General features: G+C 38.1%; 1 protein-coding gene across 2 annotated transcripts in view; it reads left to right on the top strand.

Moving 5' to 3' along the window:
* The first annotated feature begins 517 nt into the window (after nt 1–517).
* The window catches only part of LOC122864980 (relaxin-3 receptor 1-like), a 52,170-nt gene continuing 32,349 nt past the window's right edge, over nt 518–20,338 (top strand). For both annotated transcript variants that reach the window (XM_044172828.1, XM_044172829.1), the window contains exon 1: nt 518–810. The gene's annotated coding sequence lies outside the window, so the exon portion shown is untranslated. The remainder of the gene's footprint in view (nt 811–20,338) is intronic.

Consider the following 20,338-nt stretch of genomic DNA (forward strand, 5'->3'; position numbering starts at 1 on the left):
CTGTGATTGAAAGCTCCAGAAGAGCTACTAAATGGACCTTCAGGTCAGATTGTTTTGTCAGCTACTCTCTCACTACTACTACTTGTTCACTCGAGCCACAGCAACATTATTGTTCAGTGAATGATCTTTGTTCTGTTCATCGAACGTCACACCTACACCGGCTTTTTGTCCCCATCCTGACACTTATTACAGAGCTCAGCAGCTCCACTGAGAGCCTTCAGGAATGTGAAGACTAGTGCACAGTACATTCAACCCCAAGATATCACACACAAGCCAAACAACACGAAGCAAACTGTGAAACATGGGGATTCGTCATACTATCAAACACATTTTTAATGTCATTAACACTGTTCCTAATTCCTGATACTTTTCACATTTAAAACATCTTAACAGAACTCTACATCAATGGAAAATCTCCAGAAAATTAAAACAGTACACTCATTTGACAAACTCTCCTGGCTGCAACATATAGCACCCTCTGCTGAAGGCGGTCTATTTAAACCTGTCAAAGCCCCGCCCACTCTTTTGCCGTGCGGTTCACCTGCGGGACTACCTGTGCGCTAAATCTGCTGTAAAGCTGCTGCAAACTCTTGCTGCTGCTGTTTATACAGCATTTCTAAAGGAATCTTGCCTGCAAACAAAAAGCGATCATGTCACTTCAGGATTGCTTTGTGAAGGAAATGTTCCTTTTTGCATCTGGCTCTGAAATCAGCTGATGGCCTCTTCAAACCGGAAGTGGAGTTTTCCTAGCCTGTTCACATCGCATCATATCATCCCATGGGATTTACTTTGATGCTTCCCTTCATCAAGGTCAGCGTTTGTTGCTTGTGCTATCATGCATAATGTGAGTTGTTGTCTTGGCTCCGTTCAGTTGGTGCTTGTAAGCAGTGTCTTGAAGCTATGAGGCTGCTGACCTGCCCATGTGCTCTCCTGAACAAATGATTAGAAATAGATCAGAAATAATCAGACAGCAGATGCTTATGCTGCTGCTGTCTCTGTGCAATGTACAATATTTGCTTTGATATAAATTATTTCCTTGATGACTAAGGTTATTTTCCTTTGGTTGTTGTTTGGCACCTGCATTATGTTGCCTACATGTGCTTGGGATTTGTTGTGACTTTCCTCTTTGGTTGTTGCTGTTATTTTGGAGTTTCCTATTGGCTCAATGCAAAAGAGGTAGATTGTATGTTGTTGTTGTATTTTCGGATTTAAATATGAATATTGTTTTGCAGCATTTTTTCACGTAATATTGGTTTCCTGGGACTCCATTTCTACCAACCTATATTCTACCCATTTTCTCCACCTCATGTTCAGTGAAGCATTAGATAAACATTTAAATTCAAAGCATGGGTTATATGTTAGCTTGCTTTATTATCCTTCATATCATAGCCACATCTAACTGATGAGCCCCTGATCTACAGTATGCTTCATGATGCTCATTTCCAATCAAAGCTTACAGTATATCCATGAACTCATGGTCATTTGCTGATTATTCATAGTTTATTAAGTTCATAATTATCTGCTGCATAGTTGCATAGCTGCTGCATACTGTATCAGGTAGACTGCTGGTTTAAGATTTTTCCATCTCAGTTTACTAGACAGTATATTCCCTTCAATGGTTGGAGGTGCTTTGTTTGGAAATAGCCACATAGCAGCTAGATTTATAGTAGATTACACATAATAGTTGGTGTTGGGCTCTGTATTTAATGTGGTATCCAATGCTTTTTTATGGTCACGCTTTCTAACTCTGCTTGCTGTATTTGTGGTGAATTATGAGGTAAATATTACATGTAAAAATTTGAACTTTGCAAATACTCTCTATTCACATAATAAATCTCTTCCACATTAGTTGAAAAACTGTAAAACTGAAACTATCTAACGATAAAGCTATACATTTTCTTAGCTTTTCACTCATGTATTGCTTCCTTATTTGCTTCTTTTTTTTTTAGAAAGGGAATGGCCACTTTAATCAGTCTCATGCAATCTAACCACAGAGAACTGCTCATGAAAACTGAAATTCATAAATGTAAATGTGTGTTGCCTCAATAAACAAACCAAACAATGAAGTTGTCAATAATCCTCACATTTTAAGTCCGATTCATTTTTCATCAATCTTTTGAAAACAAAAGCAGTTGACAGCTGCCTGTAAATTGTTTAAATGTTGTCACACAAAATGATGAATTTTTGGTCATATCCCAAGATTAAACATCACAAAACACAAACTGTTAAGTTTGGCTTTAAACTTCATTTTCTTCACTCTTACCATGAGACAATAAACACACAACCACAGATCATATTTTCTTCTATTACAAACAATTCCATGTTATTATAACACTAATTGGTAAAATTAGATCTTGTTTATCCAGCCTGCTCAAAGAAAAATCTTAATTTTTTCCATGTTTTTATTGGCTGCCTCACACACTGATTCTGCTCCCCGGCTCCCTTGAGGAGCATTGTGGGTAGGTCATATGATCTCGCACTACTCATCATCTTCCCTTTGATGAACAAATGAGAAGTCCTGCGCCCTTTGAAGCATTTTTGTGTGGCACGTTCAGGCAATTAATGCGTACGTGAAAAGCCAAAGCGAGAATAGATGAGAAGCGATGACGAGGAACGCAGGGAGGAAACGAGAGGAGTCAGAGAGGAGGGACGAGAGAGAGAGAGAGAGAGATGTTTCAAGCTCCATCACCTCTTTCCAGGTGTCTCTGCCCGCATGATTTCATCTGTGAACTGCAATCAGCTTCCTTAATGAAATAAGTAATTAACATATTATAATTGTGCTACAGTTTGATTTGACAGAAATCATTTTCCATATCTAATACTATGCTAATTTAATCTGTTCCACACTCGCCAACATGACCTTTTGTGATTAAGTTTCATGGCGGATTTCTTCTGTGTTCCTGTGAGTGAGTGAGTGAGTGAGTGAGTGAGTGAGTGAGTGAGTGAGTGAGTGAGTGAGTGAGTGTAGGCGTGGGAGGGATTTATTTTAGAGACTGAAAACGTAGAGATTTCACTATATTACAGCAGATAGTGAATAAAACTATTTTTGTGGAGACGGAGTGGGAAATGAAGTAGCTGATTTTTTTGTACGTTGAATATTATCTCCTCCACTGAGTGTACATTAATTAAATAGTGGATTAGTATGAGGTTGGGATGCACCGATATGATTTGCTGAATCGGTATCAGCTGAGATTCTGACTTTATTAAGCAGGTCAGGTATTGGTATTTTTTCATCAATGTCATAAAAGTCAGTAAAACTAGAGGTATTGACTATGCAATTCTTGGTTTGCTAATGTTATTAATGGGGGGGGGGTCATATATTTCATAGATTTTATTACATGTTTAACAAGCTTGATAAAGGAGAAAGTCTCAGAGAACAATGAGGAGTGATGTTACATCTTATTAACGCCAAACTTTTTGCAACTGGAGTAAAAAAAAACATTATACATATGTCGGTTTTGTTTGTTTGTTTGTTTTTAAGCAAGAAATGGACACCTTTTGCGCAAAATTTCAGACTGTCCTGCCGAGAAAAATGTGAGCATCAGTCAGAGACTGTTGGCTTCCTGTTTCTTTTAACCATTACCACGATCATTCCCTAACCATAACCAAGAGTCTTTTTTTTTAACCAAGATGACGAAGGTCCCCTAACCTTAATGAAGTAGTTATTTAAACCCAAAACATTGTCTTTCCCTAACCAAGTTGTTTTTTGCCTAAACCTAACCAAACCTTAATCATAGCTGTGTAAGATTACAAATGCTGTTGTTTCTTTTTTTGTTGAAGCATTATAACAATGCAATCTCATACACTATCTAGAAAAATAGAATTAATCAGTGTCACTTCCAGTCCAGAAGTGACGTGACAGTACAGACTCATGTTACCTTACATATGGATGATCCCATTAATTCCCACACAGTGAGGTAGCTCTACAATGTTATACATCTGGTATCAGATGGGTACTCCATATCGGCAGACTAGTTTGAGGCACAATGTTTCTCATGAGCTGCTGTTGCACTACAGTGCAGCCGTGTGTCCACATTATTGTTATTTCAATTCCAGCATATGTTGTGTTATGTTGTTTTAGCATTTCTTAGCTGTCCTTCATGCTACTCTCCACTTTCTAGTTTAGCAGAAATGTCCAAACAAATAATCTCCAAAGTAACACAATTTCATCACTGATACAAGAGCGAAAACAAAAGCTGTAATCTGACTACATATGATATATTCTTGGGGTTTCCAGATGGCAGTCCCCTGCCTCTTTAAGTCCACTCCTCCTGGCTGAGAATCAAACGTGTCAGACTCCGTCCTCTCCAAGAAAACAAGCTGCCTTTAGCTATCAACACACTAGCAATCATGCTCATGAGAGACTGTACTTATGGTGATCACATGAGACTCGAGCTATCATGATCACAAGTTTTCATGTTCAGGAGATTTACCCTCCAGAAAGAGCGAAATAAATATCATTTTACGTAATTACAAAAGGTCAAGCAGTCTGTGAGGGATGCAGGAAGTGGAGAGGAAGTAATCAGAGCAGCAGTCTGGCATTAGGAAGACTGACAGAATATGTGCCAGCCAGTAACGAGACAGCGTATTGCCGGGGTTCTTGTTTTGCTGTATGATGGCTCTGAGGCCTCGGGGTGTACTGACAACATTACCATACTCTTCACCTCCTATACACAATACTCATGTCATCATCGCCTTGGTGTGGCGTCGCCCATTTGAGACTTGACACTGTTGCTATTTTAGAGTGTCACTAAAGGTTTCAGGCATGAGCTTATTAGTTCAATCAGACTCAGTGTGGATGCTTAGTGTGTGCCAACTTAAAATCAAATCTGAGCATGTTGTACTTGAATGCCAACTTCTCCCCGTGTGGCTCCTACAGTTAAGTGTAAAATTTGATTTCATAGAGTGGAAGGTGGTTTACGGCAGTCCCAGTGACGGATTTGAGAGGAGGCTTTTAATTTAATGTTCTGTTGTTCGGGGGAGGAGTGTTGTATTTTTAGGTAGATTTTATAGTTAAGAGAAGATACAGAAGGCAGGAGCTTTGAGGTAATATTCATATTATTGAGGCACAAGTTTCTGCTGTTATGTGCAGTCGCAGTGTCCATTTTGATTTTGATTTGTGTCTGCTTAGCGTCATTCCCCTGGGATTTCCTTTACTGCCATAATATTTGCTTTCATCTTCCCTCTTTCTCACTCTCCACTTTTCTGCACAGTTGAGTCACTCACCGCCACAATCACCACCTGGCTATTGATTCTCATGTGAATACGACCAAGCCAAACGACTGATGTCAAAATAGATTTGTTTTGTGACCCAGACAATAAGCTCAAATCTGCAGGCACATGATGGATTTGTTTTCCTACAAACTGTGAAAAACAGCTTGATTTTTTATTTTATTTTATTTTTTTTTACTTTTTCCAGTGATGTCCATGTAATTTTACAGGTTTTTTTCTACATTCTTAAAGATTACCTGCACCACGATTTATGTCACACATCATTTACTTTAAACTTAAACTTTTCAATGTATTAAACAACTAGAATATAAATCAGACATAATTACAGCAAATGGCCTTGCTTTAAAGATTGTTTGTTTGATAATTATCATTTTTGTATGTGGGTTTTCACAGAATTCCAAACATGACAAAAACCGCATGATCATTTTAATATAGAAAGATGCACTGAAGCGCAGAGTAGACTTCTACCTCTCTCATTCCTCAGGATACCGGAGGCCGTTCTGTTCTTCTTGAAGAGCAGCCCAATGTCTCACCAGGTCAAGATTGATGTGACAGATGATATAATGAATGAATGAATAGAGCTGCTTTCACAGCAAAGTGTGGCCCTATGTCTTGATACTCCTGTTGTCAGGTGTTCCCAACTTTTTGTCTACTTACTGTAGGTGTAACTGACAAAATAATAGCACACCAAACTAGGGCTGCTTGTTTTCATTATCGATTAACCTGCCGATTATTTCCTCGATTCATCGTTTAGTCTATGAAATGTCAGAATATAGTGAAAACTGTCCATCCCAGTTTCCCAGTTTCTCAGCTCTACACCAAACAAAATATGAAATGGCACACAGTGATGTGATGGCGATCAAAAACCTTTTCTGTCCATGATGAAGATTTGACGAGGAGCCAATTTTTTAACATGAGAGAATTTCTAACTTATAACTTGTAACTTAATCTTTAGATCAAAATGTAGGTATTCCTCGCCTTTTTTGTCCTTTTTCTTTAGTTTTCTTTCTTTTGATTCTTGTTTAAAACTGAAATCTAAAACTGAGGTGGCCGTAGCTCAGTGGGTAAAGTGAGTTGGCCATTAATCACAAGGCTGGAGGCTCGATTCCCACTCTCCTCCTGTATACATGTCTACAATGTCTCTATGTACAAAGGCATCTCTGCCGCATGAATATAATGTAACATAATCTAATATTTCAGCATGTCGTTGCTCTTTGCCGCAGCGAGAGATCTTCAGCATAGATGGAGTTTTTTGGAAGGTTGTGTAGAGAGCTGATCAGTTTCTGCAAGACTTGCAAAATAAGCCAGCTAATGTTTGATACTACTGGGCTTAAACTCTTGATTTTGATGCATGATGATACAGACATGGTGTAAAATGCATTGCATCCATTATCCTCACTCGATTTTTGAATTTCCATTATTAAAACAGGTACAAGCCAATCAGCATTTGTCAACAGCAGAGTAGGAAGAGCTTCAGCCAACTGTAAATGTGCCTACTTTACTCATCAAACAGGTACATTTTTTGTAAATAATTGTCTTTATTGAACTGTCCAAGCTATATACAAAAAAGTATTCCAACATACATATTTCTGCCCTCTGAAAACCACCCACAACCCAACCCATCCCGTTTCTCCCTCCCCAACACGCTACAACAATACATTGAAAATGTAATAAATTAAACCATAGGAATTTAAATATAAAGAAAGAAATTACTCATACACATGGAAAAAAAACAAGTTGATTCGGCCAATTTACAACCACTTAAATTCCTGCACATAATGTGCACTATTAGTCACTTTTTAGGCTTTTTACTAATTTTAAGGGAATATGGACATCTATTATATCCTATCTGCAATGGTCACTGGGATAAAAAATATGAACAATTTCTTAATCCTTATGGATACCATATGTAAGCAACATCAAAGCAGAAAAAAAGCATATTTGGCCTCTCATGTGTCAAAAAGATCAACATGTAGTCATGCAACTTTAAACTGTTGTTTGAAAGGGAAATGCATCCATGTAGTTTCTCCAATGTGTCAGAACAGAGATCTGTTATATCTCCACATTCACAAGTTGAATGTGTTGGCATCAATCAAGTAACGTACATGTTAAAACATCTGGCATGTGAGTGATCAAGAAAGCAAAGAGTGTTTCTGAATATACGTAAGCGTGCATGTCCTAAAGGAATAAACATTGATTGGGAATGTTGTTTTCAATTTCATACCTTACTGTAGAACAATGAATAACTTGTCTAAAATGTATTCAGCATCATAAACCCCCTAAATTCAGTCATGTGTGCTCATCACTGTTACTTTTAGTTCACCTGGTTAAAACATCTGAACACAGATGGATCATTAAATATTTCTAATGTTTAGGTTGTTAGTAATAAGGAGTTATTATATAATCTACATTAAAAAGTAAAGATATTTATGCCTGTCATTTTATTATAAATGTTATTTTTCTTTCAAGTACAGTGTATTCGAAATATTTTTTCTCTCTTTACTTTTTGACCATCCGATCGTCATATCTGTATCTGTGTGTGTGTGTGTGTGTGTGTGTGTGTGTGTGTGTGTGTGTGCATGTTTATGTTTGTGTCTGGGAAGAGAAAAGAGCTCACAGTTGGCATGACACAAGCTTGTTATTCTACCCGGCACTCAATCACACAACAGCCCCATGAAAAGAGAATAATGCTGGAGAATCATCCTCCTTGGCGCTTTCCTCTTCCTCGACCTCTGATTTTCTCTCTCTCTCCCTCCCTCCCCCTGCAGTGTGTGTGAGTGGTATCCATCTGTCAGTTGTCAGTGCCAGGGAGTGATACAGAGAGCTGTCACTTCTCGTCAGCCGGCATTGGTGAGGCCTTTTGCAGCTGCCCTGCCTGACTCGGGGCCAGAGGAAATGTATGTGTGTGTGTGTGTGTGTGTGTGTGTGTGTGTGAGGGCTGAGGAAAAGGGAAAAAGAGAGAGAGAGAGGATAGAGAAGCAGAAAAGAGAGAAGGGTATTCAGGGGGCAGTAAAGCAATTAAACTGGAGACAATTGAAGGAAAGCTGGAGAGAGATTGGACCCAGTGCAGGATACACAACTGACTGTAAATATCACATTACCTTAATATGTTCAGCACTGTATCACTATGTGCTCCACAGGACATGAGGTCATCCATGACTTTTATCAATCTCTGTTGGTGACCAGCAGGAACTGCAACAACATTTAGAGATATTTGCCCCCTCCTGTGCAAGTGTCTGGTACAGGCTATACCCTTGAATGAGACCAGAAGAACACTAAACCAACCAAATTAAATATGGCGTCTTTTTAAAGATTGTCAAAATGCAGTCTAATACAGCATTGAAAGCAAATGCCAGTATTCTCACTGTGGCACGAGACATGTTTGTTTAATGACATACGCAACAGATGGAGGATCTTGTGAGTAATTAGAAAGCCGTGGAGTTAATCTCGTTTAGTTCTATGAAGACGACACAACTCACAAGCTCCTCAAAACAATTTAAAAAAGCAACTAAACACATGGCAACGATGAGCCAATGGTATATTGTTGCATGGTGATCTAAGCACATAATCAAGTCCTTCTTGGTCACAAACCTGCCATTTTTTTGTGCAAACGTACCAGATTGAATTTCATTTGAAAAACATTGCTAGCATAATCACTCTTGGCTTCCTCACAATATTACAAGGGAGCTAATGTATTGGACAAGCAGAAAGTGATAGCACACTGAATTAATGTAATACATTCATGCACTGAATCTGTAAAATAATGACACATAATTCTATTATAAACTGATGTAAAGAGTCCCAGTAACATCCATTATTCCACTGATTAGGTCTATAGCAACCACAAAGGAGGAAAAGTAGATTTTATGTTTTTAAGCTTTCAGAAAATGTGGAGACTGAGAGTGACCTGAAAAAAACCCAAGTGGGACCAAACTCAGGAATTAAACTAGGAACTAAAAGTCCCTTTTGCGCATTCCTGTTTGCATTTTCATGACATCTGAAGAACCATGAAGATTAGGCGAATTAGTCCAAAGATGAATTTAAAAAACGACAACATCATGATCCTGTTGATCCTTTGTATTTGCTGTTGCACCACTCTGACGTTTGAGTTGGATGTATTAACACCCCGAAATCTTTTTGTTTGTAAAATACTCCCTAAACCTAAAACTACTCACTGCTGCTGGGGAAAAGGAAAACACTGAAACAACATACCTTAACGTACAGTACCTATTCTATACTCAGCTTGAAGTACCAGTAAATAAATAAAATCATTATGGGTCATGGAAGATGACTCTTGGGCTGAAGTGGATAGAGCATTCTTTGTATTATGAGACATGCAAGACAGCAAACAACATTAGCACACATACAGTAGACAACAGTAATAGTCTTTGACTATTCAGCATTAATCCATGACTTATCAACATCACTATCTCTTAGTAACAGCTGCATGACTCACATGACATTCATAATTTACTAATTTAAAGATTTTTACTAATTGAAAATGAAGTTTGCTGTGCTGAACTTTTTCTTACTTGTTTTCCTCTGACACAAATCCAATATATGTGGGAAATTACAAGATGTTTATTAGTTTTCCTATTTGTCACGTGTTTGTTCAGCATAACTTCACACTCTGCCATCTGTAAATAAAGTCCAAAGCTGTTTTCTTGTGCAAAATGGGGACCGGCTGTAAAATCATGTGAACAGGCAACATGAACATCTTTATAATGAGGACAGATAGATACTTCACTGCTATGAGAGGATACTGATTAATAGTTGGTGATAAAGACAGCTACATTGGCAAAACTGTTACTGATTACATGCTTGACAGTAGATCAATATTAATCTGAAACTACTACTTAGCATTCAGTATTTATTTCATCTTCATCTGATCTCATTTTATGAAACTTTCTCTTTCTGAACAGCTGTCTACTTATTCATACCACTAAGTGCCTGTAGGCTTATTGTTTTTCACATTAGACCCTTCGTTCAGTAATTTCTTTTGGAAGATATTGCAAGCAAATCGTAGTCACCTTCTCATCAAGACAAATGAGTTTGTTTACAAGAACATAATAATGACCTTCAGGAGCACTGATATGAAAAGCATGACGAGTCCTGTGTAGTGGTGAGGCATCCAAGAGCCAAGCCTTCTTTCACTTTATCTTTCATCTCTCGGTTGAATCATCTCAACTGAGTCGATAAAGAAACAAAGATAATCTACAGCTGCTACAGCTTCGGTATTGATAGAAATACAGTTTAACACCATTATATTGATTTTCAGTTGCACTTAGAGAGAGTGTGTGTGTATTTCAGTGAGACATAGAGAGAAATGTGCTCTGTTTTAGCTACAGTGCAACTAAATTCATAAAGAAGTGTATGGATGAACTGAAGCTCTTTTCTGTTAGAGAGAGACTCGTGTTTTCATTCTCAGTCCTTTCTCCTTTTTTTGTCAAATTAGAATGACTAATTTAGCAACATGATTGCCACCTTCAGCAATGCTGTGATTCAGAACGGAGCTATTATGGTGAACATTTCAGGAGAAAAATGTCCACATTCAGGCAAAGTGCAGACTCAGCAGAGTTTATGAATCATTTGGTAACACTACATGAACACAGTCAGGGCACCTGAGTTTTACAGCCAGAACTCACCGCAGTGATGAATAACACACATCAGGGGAGAAATGTCCGTTTATTGTGCAATACCTCGGAACGGTGTGTTCAGTAGCATTTCACAGTGAGGTCAAAAGGACATATTTGCAGGAAATGTACATTTGGGCCTACATGCATAGGTTTGTGTCATTTTGAGAAAGAGTTAACAAGTGAACAAGTGTAGATTTTATGATTGATTTTGTAAGATGTGATGCCAGTGGCCACTTTTCAACATAATTCATTGCTTAGCTGGCTGATGGAAAATCGGCAGGCTGACCACAAGCCATCTGTTTCCATGTTGTTTTTCTCAAATCATAAAATAGAGGTGGAAAAGACGAATCACTGCTGATTCGAATTGCTTCGTTCTGTTCAAAGAGTTGTAGCCCCTGGCGATGTAGTTCGTTAACTTCTTTCCCCCTAAGCTAAGCGATCGCATCTCAGTTCATCAGTACGTACAACAGTATGTGAACGCATCACTGTTCATACAGACCATCCTCCCCAAAATTACAGCCTTATAGGTCGTCTATGAAAGCAGCTTATTATGACCCATATTTACGTTTATTGTTAGGCAGCAACCACTAATGGTAGCAATAAATTAGTAATTAAGATGGGAGCAACAGAGGAAGTCAGGTGAGGTAATATAATTTAGTGTAGTCAGTTTAAAGACTCATTGTTAAAGAATAATTCGTACATGTACTGAATACCTCGATCACAAAATCAGTTAGCTTATCGGTTAGTTTAAAAAACATTTTAATTGTCAAACATGAAAGTTCATTTGAGATGTGGGTGAAAGCTCCTTAAAAACATAGTAAGTGGACCTTGAGTTATTTTATTTTATTTTTCAAAAGAATCTGTTCAAACAACTAAAACTGAGTCTTTAGATTCAGCTGGAATACAAAGAGTCATGTATCTTTTTTCTTCTTGGGCATTGCAAGCCTTTATTCTGGAGCCCACAGTGGGGAGATGACAGGAAATGAGGGGAGAGGGATTATGGGGATGGCATGCAACAAAGGTGCCAAAGGACTAAAACTGGGGATCTAGTGGTTCATGATCGCCGCCTCAACTCTAGCCTAGGCCACCAGGGCGCCCCAGTGTATCCATTTTTAAGATGTAATGTTATGACAGAGAGCAATATAAGTGAATATGAAAACAATGTAAAGTTGTTTGGAAAAGACCAAAGAGCTCTCCTTCAGGTTAATTTATGAACGTTTCTAATCTTATAGTCTGGCCCAGTGGTACTGTATATTTTGTCTTAACATTTCTCTGATCTAAGTATGTCTGTGAGTGTGTGTGTATTTTGTGTGCGCTCCTGATTCGTGACATTAGCAGGATAAATAAAAATCAAATGCTGTTATTGAGACAAGAAAAACATTGCACACCTTTTTAAGAAAGCTCTCTTCAAAGCCTTACCACCAAAGCTAGAAATTCCATCCTGAGGCATCAGTGAAATCAAAAACAACAAACATCACTCTTATGCTCCTGTTTAGTTTCTCAAATGTTGTTTTTTCTGCTCAAAAGGAGCTATGCTCACGCACTATCAAAAAAGTTTCAAAGCACAAACACACGTACACCTCCCTGTAAAAATGTATCAGTTTTTGTCTTTCTAATCTCAGCGCGCTCAAGGCAGACACATGCAGAGTTTGTTTTTTCTGCAGTGTGGATTTGTGACAAAAGGTTGGCAAATCGTGACAAAATACTTTACCCTGAATTTACCCCATCTTTGTTGGGTTGCACCACAAAGAAAGGATTTAAACAAAGTTTTAGGTTAATTATAGTTCAGCTAAAGTGAGTTTAAAATCATAAATAATTTTATGCTGTGTTGCAAAATATTTATTAAACCAGGTCAAACTTCTATTAATGAATTTAACCACCATAAAATATAGACTGCAGTTCACAAAATGTATATTTTCTCAAGCAATACAGACTGTGCGTACTGGATTTTGTTTCAGTGAAATGTTTCAGAAAATGTTGTTGCCGTGTTGTTACAAAAGTTAATGGTGGTTGTTTGTCGATGGGGGAGGTTTTTAGAGCTTGTTTCTGACAATGCCTACACAGAGAGAGAGAGAGAGCGAGAGAGGCTCTTGCCCTATATAGAAGTCCCCGTGGGAAGGGTTGAGATTCTATGATTCTCTTTGAGTAGGCGTTTTGTCATGTTTTATATCGTTCAACTAATAAAACACAAGTCCTTGACTAAAGACTTGGGCTCCCTCCGGACATCTGCTTCATGGGCAGCAATTGTTTGTCTTAGACGTAGTCCTCCATCTCTTCCCACAATGGCAATTACTTAATGCACTGTTTACTGCCTAAACATGTTCATTTGCCATTTGTTATTTGATGCTCATGCGAATTTTAAATCTCTCCATAATATAATTGGTGCAGTTCTTCTTTAAAGCTCTGCTTTGCACAATATCTGTCTTTTTTAGCTAGTTGTTCTCAAACAAGAGTCAGTGTAGCACGGTATAATGTAAGATCAGAAAACTAACTGAAGAAATTTCCAACAGTGATGATAACACTTGTAATATGAGGTCAAACTGAGACATTTTGAGGGTAAAAAATTAATATCAACAGTTGTACTAGAACAAGACTAAAAGTGTACAGCCATGCTAGCGGCTCAGGTTATATTTAACCTTTGGTGCTTTGATGCTAATGTCAGCATTCTACCATGCTCACAATGACAATGCTGATCTTCAGCAGGTATAATGTTTACCATGTTCACCATCTTAGTTTAGTGTGTTAGCATGCTAATAATTGCTAATTAGCCCTAAACACAAAGTACAGCTGAAGCTGATGGAAATGTCACTAGTGCTGCAGATATTTGGTGTAAGCATTGGAGAAATAAAATGATTATGGGGCTAGAAGAAAAGTCACAGATCACCAAAGTTATGACAAATTATCCTGTGGGGAACATGAATGTCTGTGCCAAATTGTATGGCAGTCCATCGCATCGTTGTTGAGAAATAACTCAAAACCACACATCGTGACCTCATGGTGGCACTAGAGGAAAAGTCAGGGGATCACCAAAGCCAGTAGGATTTATCCCGTGGGGACCATGAGTGTCAGTACTAAATTTCAAAGCAATCCATCCAACAATTGTTGAGATATTTCAGTCTGAACCCAACCAACCGACATTACCATCGAGCCTTGCTGCTAGCATGGCTAAAAACTTTGGTGGTAAATTAAGTAGTTGTTGGGGCGGCTGTGGCATAGAGGTAGAGCGGGTCGTCCTCTAATTGGAAGATTGGTGGTTTGATCCCGGCTTTCCCCAGCCCGCATGTTGAAGTGTCCTTGGGCAAGAAACTGAACTCTAAATTGCTCCCGTGTGAGTGTGTGTGAATGAGTTAGTTTCTTTGTACTGATGAGCAGTTGGCACCTGCCATCAGTGTGTGAATAGGGTGAATGGCATGTAGTGCAAAGCACTTTGAGTGTGTTAACCATCAAGGCCTCTTATACACCTTATGTCAAAGCCTGCATTACAGTGATTCTCTCCTCTAACATGGTACAACCCTTTACATATCCCAGATACACTGGTCAGATACATCTACAGATAAGCCTGTGTATAAGTGATTGACAGGTCAGGTATTTAATTACTCAACTCATGTCATATTTACAGTCAGATTTGCAATAGTCAAAAACACAACTGAACAATCTAGCATGTGACTGTCGAAAGTGCACCTGAATTATTACTGCTTCCCTCCATATTGTATCACGCAGATAAATTAAACAGGAGCAGAAATTCCTGCAAGCAAATCAATACGTGCAACACATTTTTGCTTTATACTAATTAAGACACGTTTTAGGGACTACAAATGTGAACCTATTATCCTGAATCCGTAACACCACCGCCAACCGTTTTGCCCACGGCTGTCTCGCTCCCTCTCAGGCATTTTTAAAAGGTGAGCGGAGGGGGAGTTTTATTGTTAAGTGGGTTTGGACACAGTAAAGAGCCAAGAGCTGGTGTTTAACAGCACTATTAACAGCGAGATGGGAGATCGATACAGCAAGGTAGAGAGGAGGCGCATCTCTGTCACTGTGATGTGTTATTAGTGCCTGACAGTGGAGGGATCTGGCTTCTCTCCAGTTCCTGGGCCTTGTCGTGTACTTTGCTCCACAGCAATTAAACCAAACCCCCTCTTTCCTCTCTATGCTACAGATTCAAAGCCTGTAAATAACCATTTCATAAATTACAAAAGCATTAACAAGTGTCACCGTGCGGTGAGATCTTTGACATGACAAATAATACCTTTGCCTGAGAGATTTATTTTGGCACCATCGAGATAATATCCTCTCAGTCTTTTTAACAACTGCAGTATATGACTGTGATACCTTCAAGGTCTTGGATAATGCAGATAGACTCACTCATATTCATACCCATAGCCAGGTTACTCTTTATTTTGCGATGGATGCTATTACTTCCCATTTTGTTCCTTTAAGGGCCAAATGATGTATAACCAATGCATCTCTGTTCTGTTGTAAATATTGTCCGAAATAAATAAGTGCTACATGAAGCTGAATAATATCTGCAGGTCCTGTTTAAATAGAAATCTTGTTTTTTCAGCAGTGTAAAAGGCAAATAAACACCTGCGCTGTTTGATTGACTGGTTAATGAAGCTTTAAAAGATGCAATCACTGAAAATGTATTTTACTTTTGCTTTATGTTAGTGCTCCAAATTGTGATGACCAGCTTTAATTTCCTGGGAATCCTGCATGATACCAGGTCAGGAGAGTGAATGTCAGCATGTCCTTATCATTTTCATCAAGAATACAGCTTCCGACTGACTCAGTAGTACAAACTACTGTACAAACCTGCACTGAAATGGTCATGTTTTTAAAACACAGAATAATCGAGAATGTTGAGTGGACCAAATAGCGTGATTAAAAATGCAGAGACACCATAACAAAATAGTCGCAATCTATTAACTTGCATTTTTAGTAGTAGCAAAGAAGAAACTCAGAGAGTAAGTAGGAGTAAATAGAAATTTAAATAAAAATAATGACAGTTTAAATATGTTCTTCTTGCACAGATATTGTCTAAAAAATTAAACAAACTTTGAGTCCATTTATAGCTCTGGCATATGTGTTAAAAACTGGCACAATCATGTCATGTCACACTCACCTCAATTATCTGTTGTCCCTGACTTTAAGAACTTATCGCAACTGGTCTCCTTTCTCAGCTTTTGCAGGAACTGCTGAAGGAAGCACAATAAGTAAAGTACAGGAAGATGGTGAATTACACAACATCACAGTTCAAGAGCAAGATGAAATTCATTTCCAAACCAGTTTACGCTCACCGCAGGTTTACACCACGATATGAGTGTAACCACACACACTTTAGTTATACTGTGTTTATACAGTTGTTTTGTTATTTTCAAAAAGATAGATATGGATCTTTAGATATGGTGGTGTCTTGTGAAATGAAAATGTATATTCAGGTGCTTTGTCTAACTACACTAATCATATACTGTAAACATTCATCATGTTTTTCATTTTTAAATTACATTTTACACAACTGTTAAGATTATCTTTCAGATATTTTCATGTGGTGGATACATGGAGTGCATCGTAGAGAACTTTAACTCCAAATAAATGGAATCTGTAGAAAGTGGAAAGTGGCTGTAATTTTAACTAACTTATCAGTCTTATGAATAAATACATGTTTTTTGTTTTCACTGAAGTATGCTCTTTTATGATAAAGCAAAGAGTGTTCTTTACAACTGGAAGAATTTATAGCTCTGAGTAGTATTACCTCAGGTTAAATAATATTTCATTGTTGACACGGGGAAATAAAATGTAAAGAAGAGCTGGAGGGCAGAAACAAACTGGGGACATGTTTCATTCAAAGGAAATCTCCCAGAGATGTACAATACACCATATTCAGTACATAATGTATATACACTTGAGTATCTAAATCGCACCATTTGTTGTGTTTCACTGTCATCTCACTTCCACGTTTTCTGACAGTGTCTCCACTGTCAACTATAAAATAAAGGCAAAATACTCGTGATGGTGCTTTTGAAGTACCGCCATCTCAGTGTATATAAACAGCTCTTATACTGCTCCATGCTACAAAGGATACAATACAACCTTTCAGATTTGACAGACTTTCAGAGGATAAGTCAGGTGATATTCTTTATTTTTCTTATTGTCATCAAATCCCATGGAAACCAAAGCCAACAATGAATTAATCCACAGGTTGCACAAGCTGGCATGTTCCTTCATTGCCATGAACACGGCCACTGTAGTTTATTTTGAGTGAATCCCACATATGCCGTCCTGCTGCTGTAAATATGCACTAGAGCACCAAATGTATCTTAATCCGCGTCTGAAAATAGTCCCCAATAAATGATCTATTTACTCCTGTTTAAGTAATGTTTGCTAAAAACTACAGTGCCCAGCTGTTTTTAGGAAATTATTTAGCCTTTTTGAAACTATTCATGACCTGTTCTTAACAGGAAACCCTGGGGCAAATAATACCTGATTATTAGAAACCAGCAGTATACCATACAGTACTAGTGGTTAGTTAAATAATAGAGACATAAGAACAGTATATTTTTTAGGTCAAATTTAAGCTTTTACAAGACATAATATCCGGTATAAAGGTTTAAGGAAGTAAGATTGTGATTATCAATATGATTTACTTTAGATCTGACTTCAAAGTAGCTGGTGGGATTAAATTTGAATTTATTTTACGCATCTTTGTTTTCAAATTGCATGATATTGACTTTTGCCAACAGACTATTTAATAACTTGTAAGTGATGGATGCTGGAGGTCTGGGTTGCCTGTCTGGGTTTGATGTCTTTGAGCCTTTTTGAACTATCAGTATTTTTAATGGATTGTTCAGACTGCAATTTGTGTGTGTGTGTGTGTGGTGTAGCATAGTTTTAACCTCGCAGTAGCATTGTGCAACAAATCATTGGATTTTGTCTATTTGTTGTTGGTGTTTTACCACATTAAAGCCGTGTACATTGATTTTCTCCCCACTTCTTTAAAAGTGTGTTGTAACTGAGTGTGCAGTTACTGTTCGAGTTTGTCCTCCAGATGTCTCTGTGAACTCCAGATGCTCTCAAACGCTGTCTCATACAATCATCCTTCTTCATTCCCACTAACAATTAGGTAATGAAATATTGATTTTTAGTTAGATTCATATTGATGCTATTAGCTTTGCATTGATAAATCACTGATGCTGGGAGCCAGACCAGGAAGACATTACTGTGTGTTAATCTGATGGATATGCCTTCTTCTTCCTGCATGTCTCTCTCTACCTGGACTGTCACACTTCATCTTCACTCTGTTTAAAGCAGGTTCATAATAATGGTCTGACAAACTTCTTTTTCACTATATTCAAGGTCTCAGTCTTGGTTGTGGATTGAGGATTCAAATGTTGTTAAGATGGAAACTTTAAAAGCATTTTTAATATTAATTACAAAGTTTGAAACAGAGTAGACAAAGGTAACTGGAAGAGAATATATGTAGGAGAGAAAATCATCTTTTCTTAAACTTGATATTTTCAAATATTTCTTGCAATATATAAATATGCAGGTAGGAATCACATCTCTGACCCTGTCAACTGTAATGCCATGCTTCAACAACTGAGGTATACAGAGCAACATTTCCAGTCACCTACTGTGACTGCTGGAAAATCTCCTTATCACCAGTGTCACCTGTCTGAGGCGGCACTCAGTATTTTAACCTGCTGTCTAGTCATTACTGTCACAGTGGGGTCTCAGTATCTAAAAGCTGAGATACTGCAATGCACTTTAAGGACCTGAAACAAATAAAAAATTACTTTATATGGAAATATAACTACATGCATAACTAAAGAAAACAAATACCGATCGTTAAATATACCTAATTTAAGAAAAAAATATGACTGGTATTTCATGGAGGAAAAGTAATGTTGGAAGGAGGTCTGAGGTAGATACAGTTGGTCTATGATTTGATGCAAAAGGTCGACATCAGAGGTTCCCCACGTCTGTCACCACTACAGTAGTTGCCTTTATTTAAACCTTTACTGTAAACTAATTCTAACTGTTACTTTACACCCTAAAGTCCTAAACCAACTAATTTGAACTTTTCTCATCCTAAAGCAGAGCTGTAGCCAGAATTAAAAAAAATGCTGAGGCTTTAAGTCCAAATTCCCCCACGCAGAACCCCACCCACAAATGTTTTTGACAAGCCACTTGCCAAACCCAAATTCTGACTATTTAAGAAAATCGCCATTTTTATTGATTCCAAATTTAAGTTAATCTATATAGTTTATTTAACTGTTCAATTATATTTACTTTAATCTCCTCTAATTATTTACTTTTTATCACCTGCATATATTATGATGTGGTGTGTAACTGGTGGAGAATACTACATTACTTTCATTTTAATTTCATTTAAATAGGTTTTTTTTGCCTAAAAAACTGTGAAATTTTGTCTAAAAAATGTTAGAACCTGCTTCAAAAAACATTGTGTTGTATGTGTGTAGTTGTAAAATGTAAACTGCTCTTCATGTAATGATAAACCCCCCACATTTCCTGTAATATTAACCAAGGGCATGACTTCATTGTCTTAAAGTCTAACTTTAAACTTTAAACTTTAATCCAACTACCTTTTTACTTTTACTTTGACCTTTAGCCTAACTTAAGCCAAATTCTATTTCTGACTTCTAACGTAGAAAAGGTTTCAGTCGTAGTCATCTGGACACTGTTTTCAGAATCAAGACGTTTCGGCTCCCATCCGGAAGTCATTCTCAATTGTGAAAAAATGGAACGGGAACTCGGAAATTTAAGCTACTCTGTGTTGCATAAGCCCTGCCCTCAGGAAAGAATCTACCTGAGTATCTGTTAATAGGTAGTTTCACCTGAAACTGACCTAATTGTTTCCATGATGGCCCAGTAATGACTACGACTGAAACCTTTTCTACGATAGAACACTCCTGGACGAATGAGGGACTACACCGTCTTATTCTGACTTCTAACCTTAAACCACCCTGTTCAAAAAGTAAACAACACCTCCCAAAATAAAGTCACTTTACAGTATTGTCTTCACTTGCGAGGTCTAAAGCTCAAACAGCAGTACAACAACAACACACACACACAGAGTTGGTCCTGACAGCTGTCACTCCAATCGGCCACCAGTCCGTCTTTCCTCTCTGCTCGACAACAGCCAGGCGTTTCCCTGTCAGACAACATATGCCACTGCATTTCTCCTGCTCCGAGCCGCCTGACAGTATCCACTCCCAGACCCTGTGGCCGGCTCCAACTCTCAGCCCTCTTGCTGGTGGCACTGCGAACATGATCTCTGATGTCTCTCAGGCAGCTAACTGATGCTGTCACTGCACCAAGACATAACACGACCCACTGACAAACACATTGTGACAAGGACATACAGGCACACCAGTGTGTACACAGACACACGAACAAGTACTCGTGCCTCGCCGATGTGCCATACAACAGTTGCTGCAAGTACAACCTTT

The sequence above is a fragment of the Siniperca chuatsi genome, linkage group LG17, assembly GCF_020085105.1.
Source record: "Siniperca chuatsi isolate FFG_IHB_CAS linkage group LG17, ASM2008510v1, whole genome shotgun sequence".
Taxonomy (NCBI): domain Eukaryota; kingdom Metazoa; phylum Chordata; class Actinopteri; order Centrarchiformes; family Sinipercidae; genus Siniperca; species Siniperca chuatsi.